Source organism: Mustela nigripes, chromosome 3 (assembly GCF_022355385.1).
Source record: "Mustela nigripes isolate SB6536 chromosome 3, MUSNIG.SB6536, whole genome shotgun sequence".
Lineage (NCBI taxonomy): Eukaryota > Metazoa > Chordata > Mammalia > Carnivora > Mustelidae > Mustela > Mustela nigripes.
This window is the reverse complement of record NC_081559.1, coordinates 158,222,349-158,239,445: the sequence shown is the minus strand read 5'-3', so window position 1 is coordinate 158,239,445 and position 17,097 is coordinate 158,222,349. Positions and strand designations below refer to the sequence as shown.

The 17,097-nt window shown below is 38.8% G+C and overlaps 1 protein-coding gene and 1 pseudogene across 3 annotated transcripts in view; one reads left to right on the top strand and one right to left on the bottom strand.

The window, feature by feature from the left end:
- The window catches only part of CPQ (carboxypeptidase Q), a 383,503-nt gene that overhangs the window by 244,665 nt on the left and 121,741 nt on the right, over nucleotides 1-17,097 (bottom strand). The window lies entirely within an intron of this gene.
- Nucleotides 7,112-8,874, top strand: LOC132014184 (elongation factor 1-alpha 1-like; annotated as a pseudogene).

The window sequence follows — 17,097 nt, the reverse complement described above, 5'->3', positions numbered from 1 at the left end:
TCTTGGAAACTCGGTGTTTTGCCCTGAAGTGGTAAGGAAATTGCAAATTCACGGAAAGACAGATAAAAGAACATCAGAGCAGTCCTTTTTGAGTGTCCACTTGTTTATGGGGAATATTATAATTCTTCAATGTCCTTCTTATGAAAGAAAAACCCTTAAAAATTCAAATTCATTCAGCAAATTACAGCCCACCTACTGGGTGGAGCTTCATGCTGGACATTGGGGGCAGCATGAATTTGACTAAGTTTCAGTCCTATTCTCAAAAATTGGAAAATCTGGGCACCAAAAACCATAAGATACCTAGAAATAAACCTAACCAAAGAGGTAGAAGATTTGCACTCAAAAAACTATAGAACACTTTGAAAGAAACTGAGGAAGACACAAAGAAATGGAAAAACATTCCATGTTCATCTTGATTTGTTCAAAAACAAATATAAAATTGCCTATGTGTCCCAAAGCAAGTCTACACACTCAATGCAATCCCTATCAAACTAACACCAGCATTTTTCACAAGCTGGAACAAACAATCCTAAAATTTGTATGGAACCAGAAAAGACCCCAAAGAGCCAAAGGAACGTTGAAAAAGAAAACCAAAGCTGGAGGCATCGCAAATCCAGACTTCAAGCTGTATTACAAAGCTGTAATCATCAAGACAGTATGGTACTGGCACAAAAACAGATACATAGATCAATGGAACAGAACAGGGAACCCAGAAATGGACCCTAAACTCTACAGTCAAGTCATTTTTGACAAAGCAGGAAAGAGTACCCAATGGAAAAAAGTCTCTTCAACAAATGGTGTTGGGAAAATTGGACAGCCACATGCAGAAGAATGAAACTAGAGCACTTTCTTACACCATACACAAAAATAAATCCAAAATGGATGAAAGACCTAACTATGACACAGACATCCATAAAAAAATCCTAGAGGAAAACACAAGTAGCAACCTTTTTGACCTCAGCCACAGCAACTTCCTACTAGACTCATCTCCAGAGACAAGGGGGGGAAAAGGCAAAAATGAACTACTGGGTCTTCATCAAGATAAAAAGCTTCTGCACACCAAGGGAAACAACCAACAAAACTAAAAGGCAACCTATGGAATGGGAGAAGACATCTGCAAATATCTTCTCAGATAAAGGGCTAGTATCCAAAATCTATGAAGAACTTAAAAAACTCAACACCCCAAAACCAAAAAATCCAGTCAAGAAATGGGTAAAAGGCATGAACAGACATTTTTCCAAAGAAAACATAAATAGCTAACAGACACATGAAAAAATCATCAGAGAAATGCTAATCAAAATGACAATGAGGTACCACCTGACACAGGTCAGAATGGCTAAAATTAACAACTCAGGAAACAGCAGGTGTTGTCAAGGATGTGGAAAAAGGGGAACCCTCTTACACTGTTGGTAGGAATGCAACCTGGTGCAGCCACTCTGGAAAATTGTATGGAGGCTTCTCAAAACCTCAAAAATAGAACTACCCTACAATCTAGCAATTACACTACTAGGTATTTATCCAAAAGATATCAAAGTAGTGATTTGAAGGGGTACATGCACCGCAATGTTTATAGCAGCAATGTCCACAATAGCCAAACTATAGAAAGAGCCCAGATGTCCATGGATGGATGAATGGATAAAGAAGATGTGGTATGTATACCACATATACACATAGTTTTATATATATACATTCATACGTACATATGCATGCACAATGGAATATTACCCAGCCATCAAAAAGAATTAACTTCTGCTATTTGCAATGATGCAGATGGAACTAGAGTATATTATGGTAAACAAAATAAGTCAGAGAAAGACAAGTACCATATAATTTCTATGTAGAATTTAAGAAAAAAAAAAACAGATGAACATAGGAAGGGGAAGGAAAATAAAATAAGATAAATACAGAGAGGGAGGCAAACCATAAGAGATCCTGATCTGTAAGGAAGAAACTGATAGCTGCTGGAGGGGAGGTAGATGAGGGGATGGGGTAACTGGGTGATGGGCATTAAGGAGGGCACGTGGTATAATGAGCACCAGGTGTTACATGAAACTGATGAATCACTAAACTGTATCCCTGAAACTAATAATACAGTATATGTTAATTAAATTGAATTTAAATAAAGTCTTTTAAAAAACTGGAATATCTGGTGGAGAAAAGTAGGTAAACAAAAACTTTAAAAAGAACACAGTATGTCACAAGTCTAAATGAACGTACAAAGTAAAATTTCATGAAATAATTAATTCTGACTGGGGGAAATCTAGGAAGTTTCCTATAAGATGAAACTTTGAATGAGCCTTAGAAGACTTCAATAGCCTGAAAATGAAGAAAAGGCCATTCCTAGGAAAAGAACAAAGAAGGGAAGACAAAAATAGATGAAACACCTATTCATTTACAGTGAAGAAGAGGCCTACAGCCAGGCCCCCAAACAGACAAGGAGACATTCTGAAATCTTCTAATTCTCAACCAAGATATTTTGGACCCCTCATCTCATTCTATGAGTTCCAAGAAGGCAGGGAAAAAATATTAAACTCAGTAAACTCAGCTATTAGTTGAGTGAAAGAAGAGCAAGAGGCGAAGGGCACCCCCAAAGGATAGGCACAGGTGTGTGACCCACCCTCTCCAAACTGTCTCCTGAGATCTGGCTCAAATTAAACCCGGGCTGCTACCTGGAGAGCAAGCCCAGACCTGACTTCATCAAAATCCGTGGGCACAGTGCATTACCAGCATCTCTCGAGAGGCAGATGTCTGGCTGATGGAGCAGCGTACCGCAAGCCACCCTGCCACGCTGACACCTGACCTCAAAAACACATAACTTATGCATTTTGTTGTATTATGGAGAGGTGCCCACCACAGGGCCTCTGTGTTTAATTCAACCTGTCTTGTAGCACACTCAAGAAGTCTGTGGACCCAACGCCACAACACACAACAGCAACAAGTGTGGAGCACAGACCAATCCTTAGTGATCCGATCACTTAGATTCCAAACTGCTTCCACTGGTCAGGCCACTGCACGAAAGGTAGTCACACTTGGGGGCACTTTGATTAATTTTATCAGTTATCACAGGGAGCCAGTTATAGTCTAAAACGTGAGGCGTATTGTGTTTGAAACACAGTTGCTCTGGTTGTCTTAAATATGGTTGCTTTGAGGCCTGTTTGAACTTGGTTGCTTTCTCCTCAATCCCTGAGTATTTCCTTGTAGACCGGTGTGAGTGAGTGGGGACTTCCACAAAAAACATGATCTTCTTAGACATCTGTGAAAATGAGCAGCCAGAAGATCCAATGTACGTCAGTCAGCTTCCAGTAATATCTAACATGGAAAATCTACAGGTCTTCGTGATGGTGGGGGTATGGAGGTGAGTTTATGGCTGTGGTCCACTGAAACAGCACTAGTTATTGTAGTCTAGGGGTCATGGCTGGCTCTGCTGAGGAGGTGGGATCTGAGAAGAAGTGCTAATAGACTAGAGCAAGAAGCCAGGGAGAAGAAGAGAGAAGGAGATGAAAGACGCAGAGTGAGGGAGAGAAGGCCATGAGAGGAAGCAGGCAGTGGCAGGGTAACATCACACGGGAGCCTGGGAGCTGTAGTAAGGAATCTGGGTGGGGACAGAGAAGTCAGGCAAATTCAGAGTTACATTTTGGATATACCACTAGTCTTAGTCTGCTGGCTTGGAGGAGGCAAGAAAAGGTATGGAGGGCTATTTAGGGGGCAACCATCACATTCTGGTTGAGAGCAGTAGTGTTTGGAGGAGGGCAAGGAGGTGGAGAGAAAGAAGACTGGACAGACCACTCTGAGTGGGAGTATGGAGTGAACGCCGTTTACTGCAATGGGGAAATCGGCTTCACTGAGTGTTGTGCTCCATAACCATATTGCCTAATCTATATAACGATTGCTTTCCTGGGGAAACTTGTATGTACTGAAATTTAGTTATAAGATCACTCAAAACAAAGACCTTGTTGCTTAATTTTAAGATGAATCCTATCTGTGAAACAACGATCTTCATCTAAAACTTTTTTACAAAATATTTGCTGTACTACATTGTCCATTCTTCCAGATATGCTTAAAACAGGGTATTTTTTTTTATCAGTAACAGAGAGCAACCATTGATATATAACCTGCCTTGAATACAGCTATAGAGCTCACTAGCCTTTGCTCATGAATAAGTTGCTTAATTTTTCCCAGCCTGTAAAATGGGAATCACAGTAACAGTGGCACCATTTTTGTGAGTATCAGACGAGATGACAGAGGTAAGAATTGCTATGTGTGCTATAAAGAAACGTAAGACAATAAGAGTAAGGTTTGTCCCTAAGAGACTCTTTTTTTTTTTTTAAGATTTTATTTATTTGACAGACAGATACCACATGTAGGCAGAGAGGCAGGCAGAGAGAGAGGAGGAAGCAGGCTCCCCACTGAGCAGAGAGCCCGATGCGGGGCTCGATCCCAGGACCCTGAGATCACAACCCAAGCCGAAGGCAGAGGCTCAACCCACTGAGCCACCCAGGCACCCTGCTAAGAGACTCTTAATGTCACAAAACAAACCGAGGGGGCGGTGGTGGTAGGGAGAGGGTGGTTGGGTTATGGACATTGGGGAGGGTATGTGCTATGGTGAGTGCTGTGAAGTATGCAAACCTGGCGATTCACAGACCTGTACCCCTGGGGCTAATAATACATTATATGTTTATAAAAAATTTTTAAAAATTAAATTAAAAAAAGAGTAAGATTTGTAAATGTTCTCAACATATATCAAATAGATATAAGCAGTAATTATCTGATTTATTTAAAACTTCTAAGTAATCACCAGGAATAAAACAAAAATAATGGATATAATCAGCAAATATGGAGTCTACCCAGCTCAGAGCAGAACTATTCTTTATCACAACAGACAGCTCCAGAGGCTATACAATTTCTTGTCAGTTTTAACTAAAGAAATCATGCAGGCACTATCTCATAAAGATGCCACAAAAGGCTCGGCAGAGAAGCTGGGGAGGTTTCCTGGGTCTACGTGGCAAAAAAACCCAAAACAAACAAACAAAAAAAACACAGGGGTGATGGAGGAATGTGTGAGAGGAGCAGGGAAAGGACTTTTCAGAGAAGCATCAGAGGAACAGGGCATGATAGAAAAAGATACCACTGGCCTTATCTAAAATTATACTAATGCTATATTGTATTGTCTCCCCTCCCCCTTTTCTGTAAGAGAATGACACAGGCCAATCAATTGCCTTGTAAAATGCAGTGTCTCTCTTGGAACACACCAACGTTATGCTTGGCCGTGAGATTTGCTCTGGCCAATGGAATGTAAATGGGAAAGGTATATGGCCCCAGCTGAGCAGGAACTTAAAAGAGCCACTGCAAGCTTAGATTGTCTTTTAAGAGATCTTTTCTCCCAGCCAAAAGAATGACATGTCCCAGATAGGAACTCCTTCAGCCTGGATCCTGGAACGAAAAAGATACATATATATTTATATGCAAAGTGCACAAGAAATAAATCTTAGGAGGGGCACCTGGGTAGCTCAATTGGTTAAGTGTCTGACTCTTGATTTCAGCTCAGGTTATGATCTCATGATCCTGGGATCAAGCCCCATATCAGGCTCCATGGTGTGGAGTCTATTTGAGATTTTCTCTCCGTCTCCTTCTGCCCCTCCTCCCTCCTCTAAAATAAATAAATACATCTTAAAAAAAAAAAAAAAAGAGGGGCGCCTGGGTGGCTCAGTGGGTTAAAGCCTCTGCCTTCGGCTCGGGTCGTAATCCCAGGGTTCGGAGATAAGCCCTGCATCAGGCTCTCTGCTTGGCAGGGAGCCTGCTTCCTCCCTCTCTCTCTGCCTGCCTCTCTGCCCACTTGTGCTCTGTCAAATAAATAAATAAAATCTTAAAAAAAAAAAAAAAGAAAGAAAGAAACGTTAGAAGTTCCAGGCCACAGAAATTTGGGGGTTGTTTGTTACCACTGCAATACTGAGTGAGAGCTGACAAAAGTAGGAGCCCTGAATTTAAAGTTTCTTTCAGAGCATTTCACAATCTGTAGCTGATGACAGATAAAATATAAAGTAAATATATCTAATACTTTAGGGAAGACTGTTCAGTGAAAATTAGATAACTACTTTCTTCTTCCTATTACACATCAAAGTGATCAAATGATCAACACCAAACAGTAGACAACCAACAAATCTGAAAAAGAATTTAGCAAGTGTCAGTGACTTAACACATGCAGATTAAATGACAAAAAATTTTAAATAAGAGATAAACCCTAGAGATCATTAAAATACAGTCTTGGCAGCTCCGGTTAGCTTACCTACCTGATGTCAATTCTAAAAGAAACAAGCAGCCCTGTTGTACTATTAAATAATTCTATATACTTTCAATAGATTTTAATATTTCCTATCTAAATGTGTTTCCCCTCTAAATCCCATCTCCAAAAACCAAGGGCAAAAATGATAGAAACTGGTGTGCTTATGTTTGTATCAAGTACAAAATAATGTTATTATAGTGTTATATCAGAGAGATAAAATAATTCTATGACAGCTTGGCATTCCAAAATGGGCTTTTTCATTTAGCTATGTTTTGAAATGTTAACTCACTATGCTGTTCTTAGAGAAGTAAAACTTGGAGAAAAAAAACACTGCAACAAAACAGAATTTTTGCCCTAAAAAGAAAAAACCTGACTCACTTTCATAATTCAGCTGGACACAGCAATTTGCCATGAGAAGATTCTAGAGACATGATGGAAATATTAGAACTATAGGACTTACACAGAAATTTCCTGAATGCTATTTATTAAAGTCCACTGGCTGGAAGGACACAAATCCAGCTATCAGTGTCAATCACACTACAATTACAATTTAAAGCCATCACCATGCAGTTTAAGCAGGAGAGATTTAAGTACAAGAGCATTAACCACATTTAATTTGTTCAACATCATACATCATTAGGGAATTGCAAATTAAAACAATGAGATACAGTTACACACCTATTAGAATGGCAAAAATCCGAAACATGGACAACACCAAATGTTGGCAAGTATAAGGAGCATAAGGAATTCTCACTCATTGCTGGTGGGGGTGCAAAATGGTATAGCCACTTTAGAAGGCAGTTTGGAACTTTCTTACAAAACTAATATACTCTCCTTTTTCGCAACGGGTTTGCCACCAGAACACAGGTGTCGTGAAAACCACCGCTCATCCTAAACCAGAATGGGGAAGGAAAAGACTCATATCAACATTGTTGTCATCGGACACGTAAATTCGGGCAAGTCTACTACTACTGGTCATCTGATCTACAAATGTGGTGGGATCGACAAAAGAACTATCGAAAAATTCGAGAAGGAGGCTGCTGGATGGGAAAAGGCTCCTTCAAGTATGCCTGGGTCTTGGATAAACTGAAAGCTGAACGTGAACGTGGTATCACCATTGATATCTCCCTGTGGAAATTCAAGACCAGCAAGTATTACATGACCATCATTGATGCTCCAGGACACAGAGACTTTATCAAAAACATGATTACAGGCACATCCCAGGCTGACTGTGCTGTCTTGATTGTTGCTGCTGGTGTTGGTGAATTTGAAGCTGGTATCTCCAAGAACGGGCAGACCCGTGAGCATGCCCTTCTGGCTTACACACTGGGTGTAAAACAACTAATTGTTGGTGTTAACAAAATGGATTCCACTGAGCCACCCTACAGCCAGAAGAGATACGAGGAAATCGTTAAAGAAGTCAGCACTTACATTAAGAAAATTGGCTACAACCCCGACACAGTAGCATTTGTGCCAATTTCTGGTTGGAATGGTGACAACATGCTGGAGCCAAGTGCTAATATGCCTTGGTTCAAGGGATGGAAAGTCACCCGTAAAGATGGGAATGCCAGTGGAACCACACTGCTTGAAGCTCTGGATTGCATTCTGCCACCAACTCGTCCAACTGACAAGCCCTTGCGTCTGCCTCTCCAGGATGTCTACAAAATTGGTGGTATTGGTACTGTCCCTGTGGGCCGAGTGGAGACTGGTGTTCTTAAGCCTGGCATGGTGGTCACTTTTGCTCCAGTCAACGTTACAACTGAAGTCAAGTCTGTTGAAATGCACCATGAAGCTTTGAGTGAGGCTCTTCCTGGGGACAATGTGGGCTTCAATGTCAAGAACGTATCTGTCAAAGATGTTCGTCGTGGCAATGTGGCTGGTGACAGCAAAAATGACCCACCAATGGAAGCAGCTGGCTTCACAGCTCAGGTGATTATCCTGAACCATCCAGGCCAAATTAGTGCTGGATATGCACCTGTGCTGGATTGTCACACAGCTCACATTGCTTGCAAGTTTGCTGAGCTGAAGGAGAAGATAGATCGTCGTTCTGGAAAAAAGCTGGAAGATGGTCCCAAGTTCTTGAAATCTGGTGACGCTGTCATTGTTGATATGGTTCCTGGCAAGCCTATGTGTGTTGAGAGCTTCTCTGACTATCCTCCTCTGGGCCGTTTCGCTGTTCGTGACATGAGACAGACGGTTGCTGTGGGTGTCATCAAAGCAGTGGACAAGAAGGCAGCTGGAGCTGGCAAGGTCACCAAGTCTGCCCAGAAGGCTCAGAAGGCTAAATGAATATTATCCCCAATACCTGCCACCCCAGTCTTAATCAGTAGTGGAAGAACGGTCTCAGAACTCTTTGTGTCAATTGGCCATTTAAGTTTAATAGTAAAAGACTGGTTAATGATAACAATGCATCGTAAAACCTTCAGAAGGAAAGGAGAATGTTTTGTGGACCATTTGTTTTTTTGTGTGTGTGGGCAGTTTTAAGTTATTAGTTTTTAAAATCAGTACTTTTTAATGGAAACAACTTGACCAAAAATCTGTCACAGAATTTTGAGACCCATTAAAACAAAAGTTTAATGAGAAAAAAAAAAAAACTAATATACTCTCACCATACAATCTAGTAATTGCACCCATTGGTTACTTACCCACAGAATATATTTTCCCTTCAGTTTTGCTGTGAACTTAAGCTCCCCTAAAAACAAATTTTAATTCTAGGGTCTCTAAAAAATTAAAATAAAAATAAATAGATAAATAAATTTTATTAATTAAAAATATATAAAAATATATTCAAAAGAAAGTCTGTGGCCAATAAAACCTGTAATCAGAAATGCCCGAATGGCAAAGAGAGGGTCTCCTTTAGATTCTGTGGGAAATACAGTATCTAGCATAGTATTAACCTCACACATTCAATCAACATATATTGAGAGTTTAATTATGTGCCAAGAATGGTCCTAGAACACCCAACAGATATAATCCCTTCTCTCAAGGCATTTCAATAAATACGTGCCATTGGTTAACTTTGTTTCCATAATAATTTTAGTCCCTGTATCAAGTTTTCTTACACATATGAATCAATATTATAGAACATTAGAGGTCTCCTCAAATAAAAACAAATGAGTGAAGAGAATGCAGGTGTAGTAAAATAATACCATTTAACATATAGAATATTATATAATATTAACACCTGGGTTGCAGCTATCATGAATCTTTTTTTAACTTCTGAGACCAAAGAACATGTGGATTCTCATACTTGCAAGTGACAGAACACCCCAATGGGCTTAAACAAATCTCCTTGGCTTAAGGAAATATATTGGTGGGGCACCTGGGTGACTCAGTTGCTTAAGCGTCTAACTCTTGACCTTTGCTCAGATCTTGACCTCAGGGTCATGAGTTCAAGCCCTGTGTTGGGCTCCATGATAGGTGTAGAGCCTACTTTAAAAAAAAAAAAAAAAAAATGTGTTGGCTCACATGACCAGCAGAAGGGCTGGCCTCAGATAGTTCCTGGCTACTGGTAGCCAGGACTCTTAAGAATCTGTGTGGTGCTTTGCCCTTTCACAGCTCTAGGTTCTCCAAGACCTCATATCCTTATTATACTGCCCACGGAAAGAGGTAGTGTCTCTTTCAGAAGTTCCCATTGGGGGGGAAAAAAAAGCAAGCTTCATTTTACCAGAAGCCCCAGGAAACAAGTCTGTTTAAAACCATGTGTTATGCCCACTCTGAATCCAAAACTATGGTCTTGGAGATGGGATGTGCTGGCTATCTTAAGCCAAGCAAGGCCCACCTCTAGACTTGAGTAAGGGGCCAACCCCACCTAAACCATATGGCTGGAGGAGTGCATGAAAGCCACCTAATTCCAAACAGAGGGAAAATGGATGCTCGGTAGCAAACAACAGATGGCCACCACAGAGGATATCTCTTGATAGTGTCACAGTATGTAGTACAATGCATTTCCCATATTCTGAATTCAATATATGTTTGCTGTGTTGAATTAAATTGTCCGTATTTTTCATGATCCACTTTGGCAGAGTAAAGAGCCTCTCAGACCATTCATCCCCAACCATTTGAACAAAATGAATGGGAAATTTTTGATGACTTTCTGAAGAGCTACCAACTAATGAAAAACAAGCATCCATTTAACACCATTAATAGTTTATTAATCCATACCAGAAACTTAAGCAGAAATGCTATGTTAATAGAAACATTAAGGCAATAGGATCCCACAGCTTGCATGGTTTCCAAGAACCCATGTGAACCACTGATTAGCCTTGAACCATATATGAGAAGCCACTATTTCATACAACTTCATGATGGAAAAGTAAAAAATTTAAACATTTGTAGACTTATCAGATTTTAGGGCAGGGTTTTCAAATATTTAAAGAAAAAAATCAGGTTTGTCTATACTCAGTATAAATCCAAGAAATGAAAGGTAACTGAATTCTTCAGTTCAAAAGATTTGCATGAAACTGATGATAATGGAAATAACTGTTATATGCATGTTCTGAGCAGGCAACATGCAAAGCTATTTACATGCATTAATTCATGTAATCCTTACACTCCTCTGCAGTAGGTATTGTTGTTCCTATTTACTGAGGTGAAAACTAAGATTTAATCTACTACCGAGTTTGGTTAGTCACAGTTCTGAGATTCAAACCCAGATCTATCTGATGGAAACTTTCTATCCCTATCTTGGAGAAAGGTAGAGAGAGAGCAATAGTTCTTCTAGTAATTTAATCCAGTTAGTCATCCATATATTTGTGTTTATGTCTCAGAGACCAACTTTTTAGCATATTATCTTACACAGCACAATGCATTTGCTAGCTGTTACAAAGATTATAATCTGTAGACACAGAATAATTGTTGATGAGTGGCCCTTAAACATATAACTTCACACTTTCCTTCTTCATTTAACCTACTTTGAGTGTGTTCTTAAGAATGTCTCTTCAAGCAGGCTTACTTGGTGGTCACTTCAGAAAGGATTTAGTTATAATAAGAATACTGAGCAGACATTTATATAGCTCTTACAGTATACCAGACACTGTTCCAAATGTTTTATTTCCATTAACTCTTGATTCTCTCAACAACTCTATGATATACCTTCATAATCCTCATTAAATACAGGGTATTTATCTATTCAGAACTGCTTTTTATTTATTTGTTTCAAACTTTATTACCAAAAGAATTTGAGGAGACCTATAAAAATATATTGAAAAATAAAAACAAATGAGTGAAGAGAATGCAGGTGTAGTAAAATAATACCATGGTTAATATAATAGAAGAATACATGTCCTAAGGTTTGTGCAGTCGCTAGAGAGGAGTATAAATTTAGCTGTAAAATGCCTGGAAAACAAAGCAAAGAGTGAAACCATTATAAGGCACAAAACAGAAATACAAACCAGTTGCTCTGGAAAAGCACAAACTTACTAACAAAAAGGTTTTTTGTGGGTCATTATAAATAAAATGCCATATGATATACCAATAGACAACAGTCCATTTCTACCACAAGTATAACATATAGGGACATTGTTCCTTTCCTCCATAAGCTCTTTCTCTCTTTCAGTAATAGAACCATTTAATACTGATGGAACAAGACTACCTAAAAACAAACCACAAAAAAGGGGACCTCATTTTTCAACTTCTCTGTAGCTAGGTACATCACATTACTTATTAGGAGAGGCATGTCTTTATCTTCCCCATGACTCCTTCCTGATCACTCAAATGCAGATGGAAGAGGTCATCTTATCATGAGTTAGAGCTGAAAAGGAATGTCAGGACCGGAGTCTGGATTCCTAATCCATGAAGCACAATTACCTAGAATTGTATATGACAGAGAAAGAAACATCTATCTTGCTTAAGCATAAGCATTGCTGTTATTTTGAGATTTCTATCATTCCTAGCTAACTAAGGAATGAGGGGGACAGAACCTCCTTTGGATTTTGGGATATTTAAACTGAGAACTGAAGGATTATGTTAAGGGACTATCCACTAAGAAGACTGACAACAAGAGTACTCCTTCCAGAAGCCCTAATGCAGGAAAACTTTCCAGAAGAACTGAAGGAAGATCATTTGTCTGCAGTATAGTGAGAAAGGGCAAAACAAAACATATCATTCAGGGCTTTGTGGATTATGGTAAAGTTAGACTTTGTTCTGTAGTCAGTGGAAGAATGCATGTGGCAAACATATGTCCCTCAAACCCCTTTGAATGAGATTTTTACACATATATTAAAAGATAGCTCTCTGTGGTGATAATTTTTCTAGGCAGGAGGACCTGACGAGAGGCATATGAGAGAATATTCATATAAAGAACACAGGTCTTGCAATCACAGAGTAGAGAAGGGAGAGACTTGAAGAGGGAGACCAGTTGAAAAGATAGACCTGGACAGAGATGATGGTGGCCTGGCCTAATTCGTAGAAGAAAAAAAGAAGGGAATGAATTTGCAATATATTTTATAAACAGAATCAATAGATTTTGCTGAATGATTTGATGTACAGACAGAAAGAGGAGTACAATGTGGGGGGGAATGATCTGATGAGAATTAAAAAACAAAGAGTTAAAGGATAGATTCTCTTAAAAACTTGGAGTGAATGTGTAATCAATGTTGTCAGTTCAAAGCAGGGCAATCCATATTGACGACACAATTGAGAGCCTCTTACAAAACTAAGACTAAGAAGAACACATGTCTGAATCCATGACCACCATATTTCTACTAGTAGTAGCCAATGAGCTCTGACCTTCTTCAGAATACAGTTACTCAACACAGGCAAATAAATGGGTAATCAAGGCCCCACACGTACTGGAAAGGATCTGAAAGAGACAGACATTTCCCTGTCCTCCAGGAATTTAATATGTAAATACTTAACTAGCCTACAAATATATTAGCAAAAAACCACATTAATATATCAATACATTAGCCCAGAAAACATAAAAGTAAACTGTGCTAAAAATGTTATTGGGACAAGAAGAGTTTCTGGAATCAGAGAATTCTCAGTATCCATATCTTCATCTTGTCTTTGTTCCTACTCTCCCATCTCAGTATATGCATTGTGCCTCTTTTCTGAGTCAATCCTTCAACTTGTGCTCTGCTTTCCTAAAAAAGTGAGTTTAATTAATTACCCATTCTGCTTCTTATTAAGCTGTACATTCTTTGGCAAGTCACTTAAGCTCCCCAAGCTTCAGTCTCTTTATCTATATAATAAATTCACAGCAATGTTGTGAGGATGAAGTGAGAACGTGTACTTGAGACTACTGTGTAAATTAGATAATCAATATAAAAATAAAACATATTCTTTTACCATCTTCCCATTTCTCTACTTCCCCTCATGGGCAAATTATATGAAAGATCTATCTACTCTTTCCATCACTCACTCATTCTCTCTCTCTCCCACTCCTTAGTTGTTACTAGCTTTGAGATTAAATTCACTTACCATACAATTCACCTACTTAAAGTGTACCATTCGGTAGTTTTTAGCATATTCACAAAGGTATGTAACCATCATCACAATAAATTTTAGAACATTCCATCACCTCTAAGACAGACATCATAATAGCTTTAACAGACAAACACACCCCTACCACATGTCCCACCACCACCACTAACCCAGTAATCTACTTTCTATTTCTATGGATTTGCCTATTCTGGACATCTTATGTAAATGGAATCATACAAAATGCAGTCCTTTTTGATTGGCTCCTTCCTCTTACCCTAATGTTTTTGAGGTCCATCCATATTTTAACACACATCAATATTTCATTCCTTTTTGATGCCAAATAATATTCTATTGTATGAATATACTTTTTTAAAATCCATGCAACAGTTGCTTCAAGACTCATCTTTGTATTCCCTGCAGTGAATCATATGATGCCTGAGAGGGTTGTAAGCCCCCAAAAACAGTAACTACGCATTACCCATTTCTATCCCAATGGTATGTGCAGCCAGCTGGCCTAAAGCAGGTGTTTAATAAGTCTATTCAATAAATTTAAGAATGATAAAGACTTAAAAATCATTTATTGAAATAATTTATATGTTGAGGCCAAGATCTATATAAATGCACATATCTGGATAAGATTAATATATTTTGTTCATTAACCCTTACATTGCCCTAATAACTAATTTTACAAAGCAAACCACTTCCTTCCAAGTAGCCTGAATTTCTTAACTTAAAATGAAAGCTCGCTTGGAGCGCACATCCATCCAGAAGTCCCTTCACAGTTTTGCACCAAACATCTTTGGCTTTCCAGCATCTAGTCTTTCTAGTGAAAAATGCATTGTTTCCAAAATAATCAGAATAATAAGGCACTTATGAGCCTTCACAGCACTCATAATCCACAGTATAAGCCATACAGAGTCCCTGTAGTTTTGTGTTCTACTGCTGGATGGGTGGGGGTGGGTAGTAGGAATAGAACTTAAGGAAAGCAATAGATTTATTTTATGTCCATTAAAAACTTTAATCTAACTTAAATGAAACCAGGTTTATTGTTTGGCCTCATCCATAATTTAGGTAGTAGACAAAATACCAAAAATGTATTATTCATTCAAGAAGTGCTTGATACCTTGGGTAAGACCTAAATAAAATTAAAAAAAAAAATGTAAGATGTTTCTTAGGTAGAGTAACATAAATTAATTGGAAGTGATGAAACCATCACATGCAATATATGGCTACTCAAATATCAGAATAAGGCCTGTTATAATGACAATGGGATCCAGAGCAGGTGGATGTCGATCCCTGACAAAACCTGACAGAACATCCAACTATCAAATTAAAAGTCACTCTCATGCAGGCTCTGCCCTATCCAGGGCCCTTGCCGAATACCAGAGAGTAACTTGAATGGTATGATGCATTTATCTGCTGTCTGAAGGCAGGGGTGATGAAAGTCCTAGGTACCAAGGTGGGCTGCCATCTTCTTAACTACCCCCACCTCATCTCTTACCTGCTGAGGCCAGTCTGACCACATATCCCCCCGCCCTGTTTTTCATGGTAATTTCCTCAAATACTCAAGTCCAGCCCCAAACACCAGACTGACAGTTCGGTGTCCTGAGTTTCTCACCTAATTGTTACTTGTCTTCTGGGATTGATTCCTTCTTCCAGAATCTAAAACATCAGCTCCCAGAATATGTCCTGATATATAAGTAAAAAGACAGACTGGAATCAAGAAACGATACATTGTCTGAACAGAGTACGTCAACAAGCACTGTTCCCTTACCTTGGGAAGGCACCTGGAAAGAGTATCAGTCTGGGCAGCACCACCACTCTCCATGTCCCCTGAACTTAGCCATCTGGATGCTAATCTCTGTCAGCAGTCCCCAGGCCCCACCCACTTCTATCTAGTCTTAGTTTTTCTTCCCTTTCCCATCAGAAATGCCTAGAATATCTCTTGACCAAATAGAAGAATGGCTGAGCCACACAGACATTCCAATTGGATGATGGTAAAAATTATGTTTAGCTTAGAGCCAAATTCCAGAAGGCCCCCACCTGCCACCTACACTGAAGTTTTTGGCCTTTCCCTATTGTCACTGTGGGAAAGGGGGAACAGTGGCGGTTTATGAACAGGAGAAGAACAAAACAAAATCACAATTTGTGTTACAACCACAGCCTTCTGACCTAACCCCACAGGTAGAAGTCATTCACTCTAATTGAATGAGGGCCCAAATCACTGTCAGGCTTAATGACAAACATTCTAGCTTTCTTTAAGATGAGTATGTTGTTTCTTTTCTATAAAGATTGTAAGTAGCAGATACCAGCCCAGCTTGAGAAGAAAATCTTGAGAGGGACTCAGCATTTTGTAAGATCAAGCTCGGTTTTGTTTGTCTCTTGGCTGTTCCAGTAGCAACAATGTCCTTTCCTCCCACGTGAATGGTACTGCACCAGGCCGTTAGGATTTTAGAAAAGATAGAGAAGACCTCATTTCTGTTCTCAAGGACTTCATTATCTAAGGACCCCTTCTAACCACTCTGTCATTCCCTGATCTCAATTACCCTTACCCAGTTTCATGTTTGAACCTGAGATGTTCAAAACAGTCTGCCCAAAAGCAAAGATACTACCTCCCAACCACACTAGCACTTAATCCCTCAAGCAATATTTTACAGCAATTACTTTCAAAAAGAGAAGTTCTTTATTATGCATGAGGCAAGAGACATAGACTAACCACATTTATTTTAATAAACAGTTATAAATTAATACATGCTGTTTAGTGAATAGACACACCATTTTTTAAAGTGCTTTTAATCCTTTTACATTTTAATGTAAATTTAAATGTAATTAAAGATGAATGGGTGGGAAACATTTTTGCTATGGCATATAATCCAGTAAGGATGCCAAACTATCTTGAAAGAATATAAAAAAAGAATATAAAATGAGAGGTTATGATGCTTTTTTTTTTTTTTTGGAAGGGTGGGGGTAGAGCGTAAACAGAAAATACCTATGTTTAAAAAAAAGCTGTACTGAAATAAAGCAGTGTTCCTAAATGCAAATACTGTTATAGCACAATATTGGAAAGAACCATTTGTAAAAATGTAATATCTTTCTTTGGGTATTCCAATGAGAATTGCCTCATAAGAATATATAAGTAAATGAAAATAAAAATCAACAAAGAAAAGGAGTTATTGGGTTAATATCCCAACTATCAGAGTCACTAATGTGGATTTCTAAATAAAGCCCATAAACAAACATTTGGTTTATATTCAAGTTCCTCTTTCTTTCCACTTACTCCCACTTACACCGTCACTCATGGGAAAATGCGATTTATGTAAAGTAAATAAGCACAAGTATTGGATTTATTCCCCAAATATTTTCACATCCTAACCAAAAACACATTTCGATAA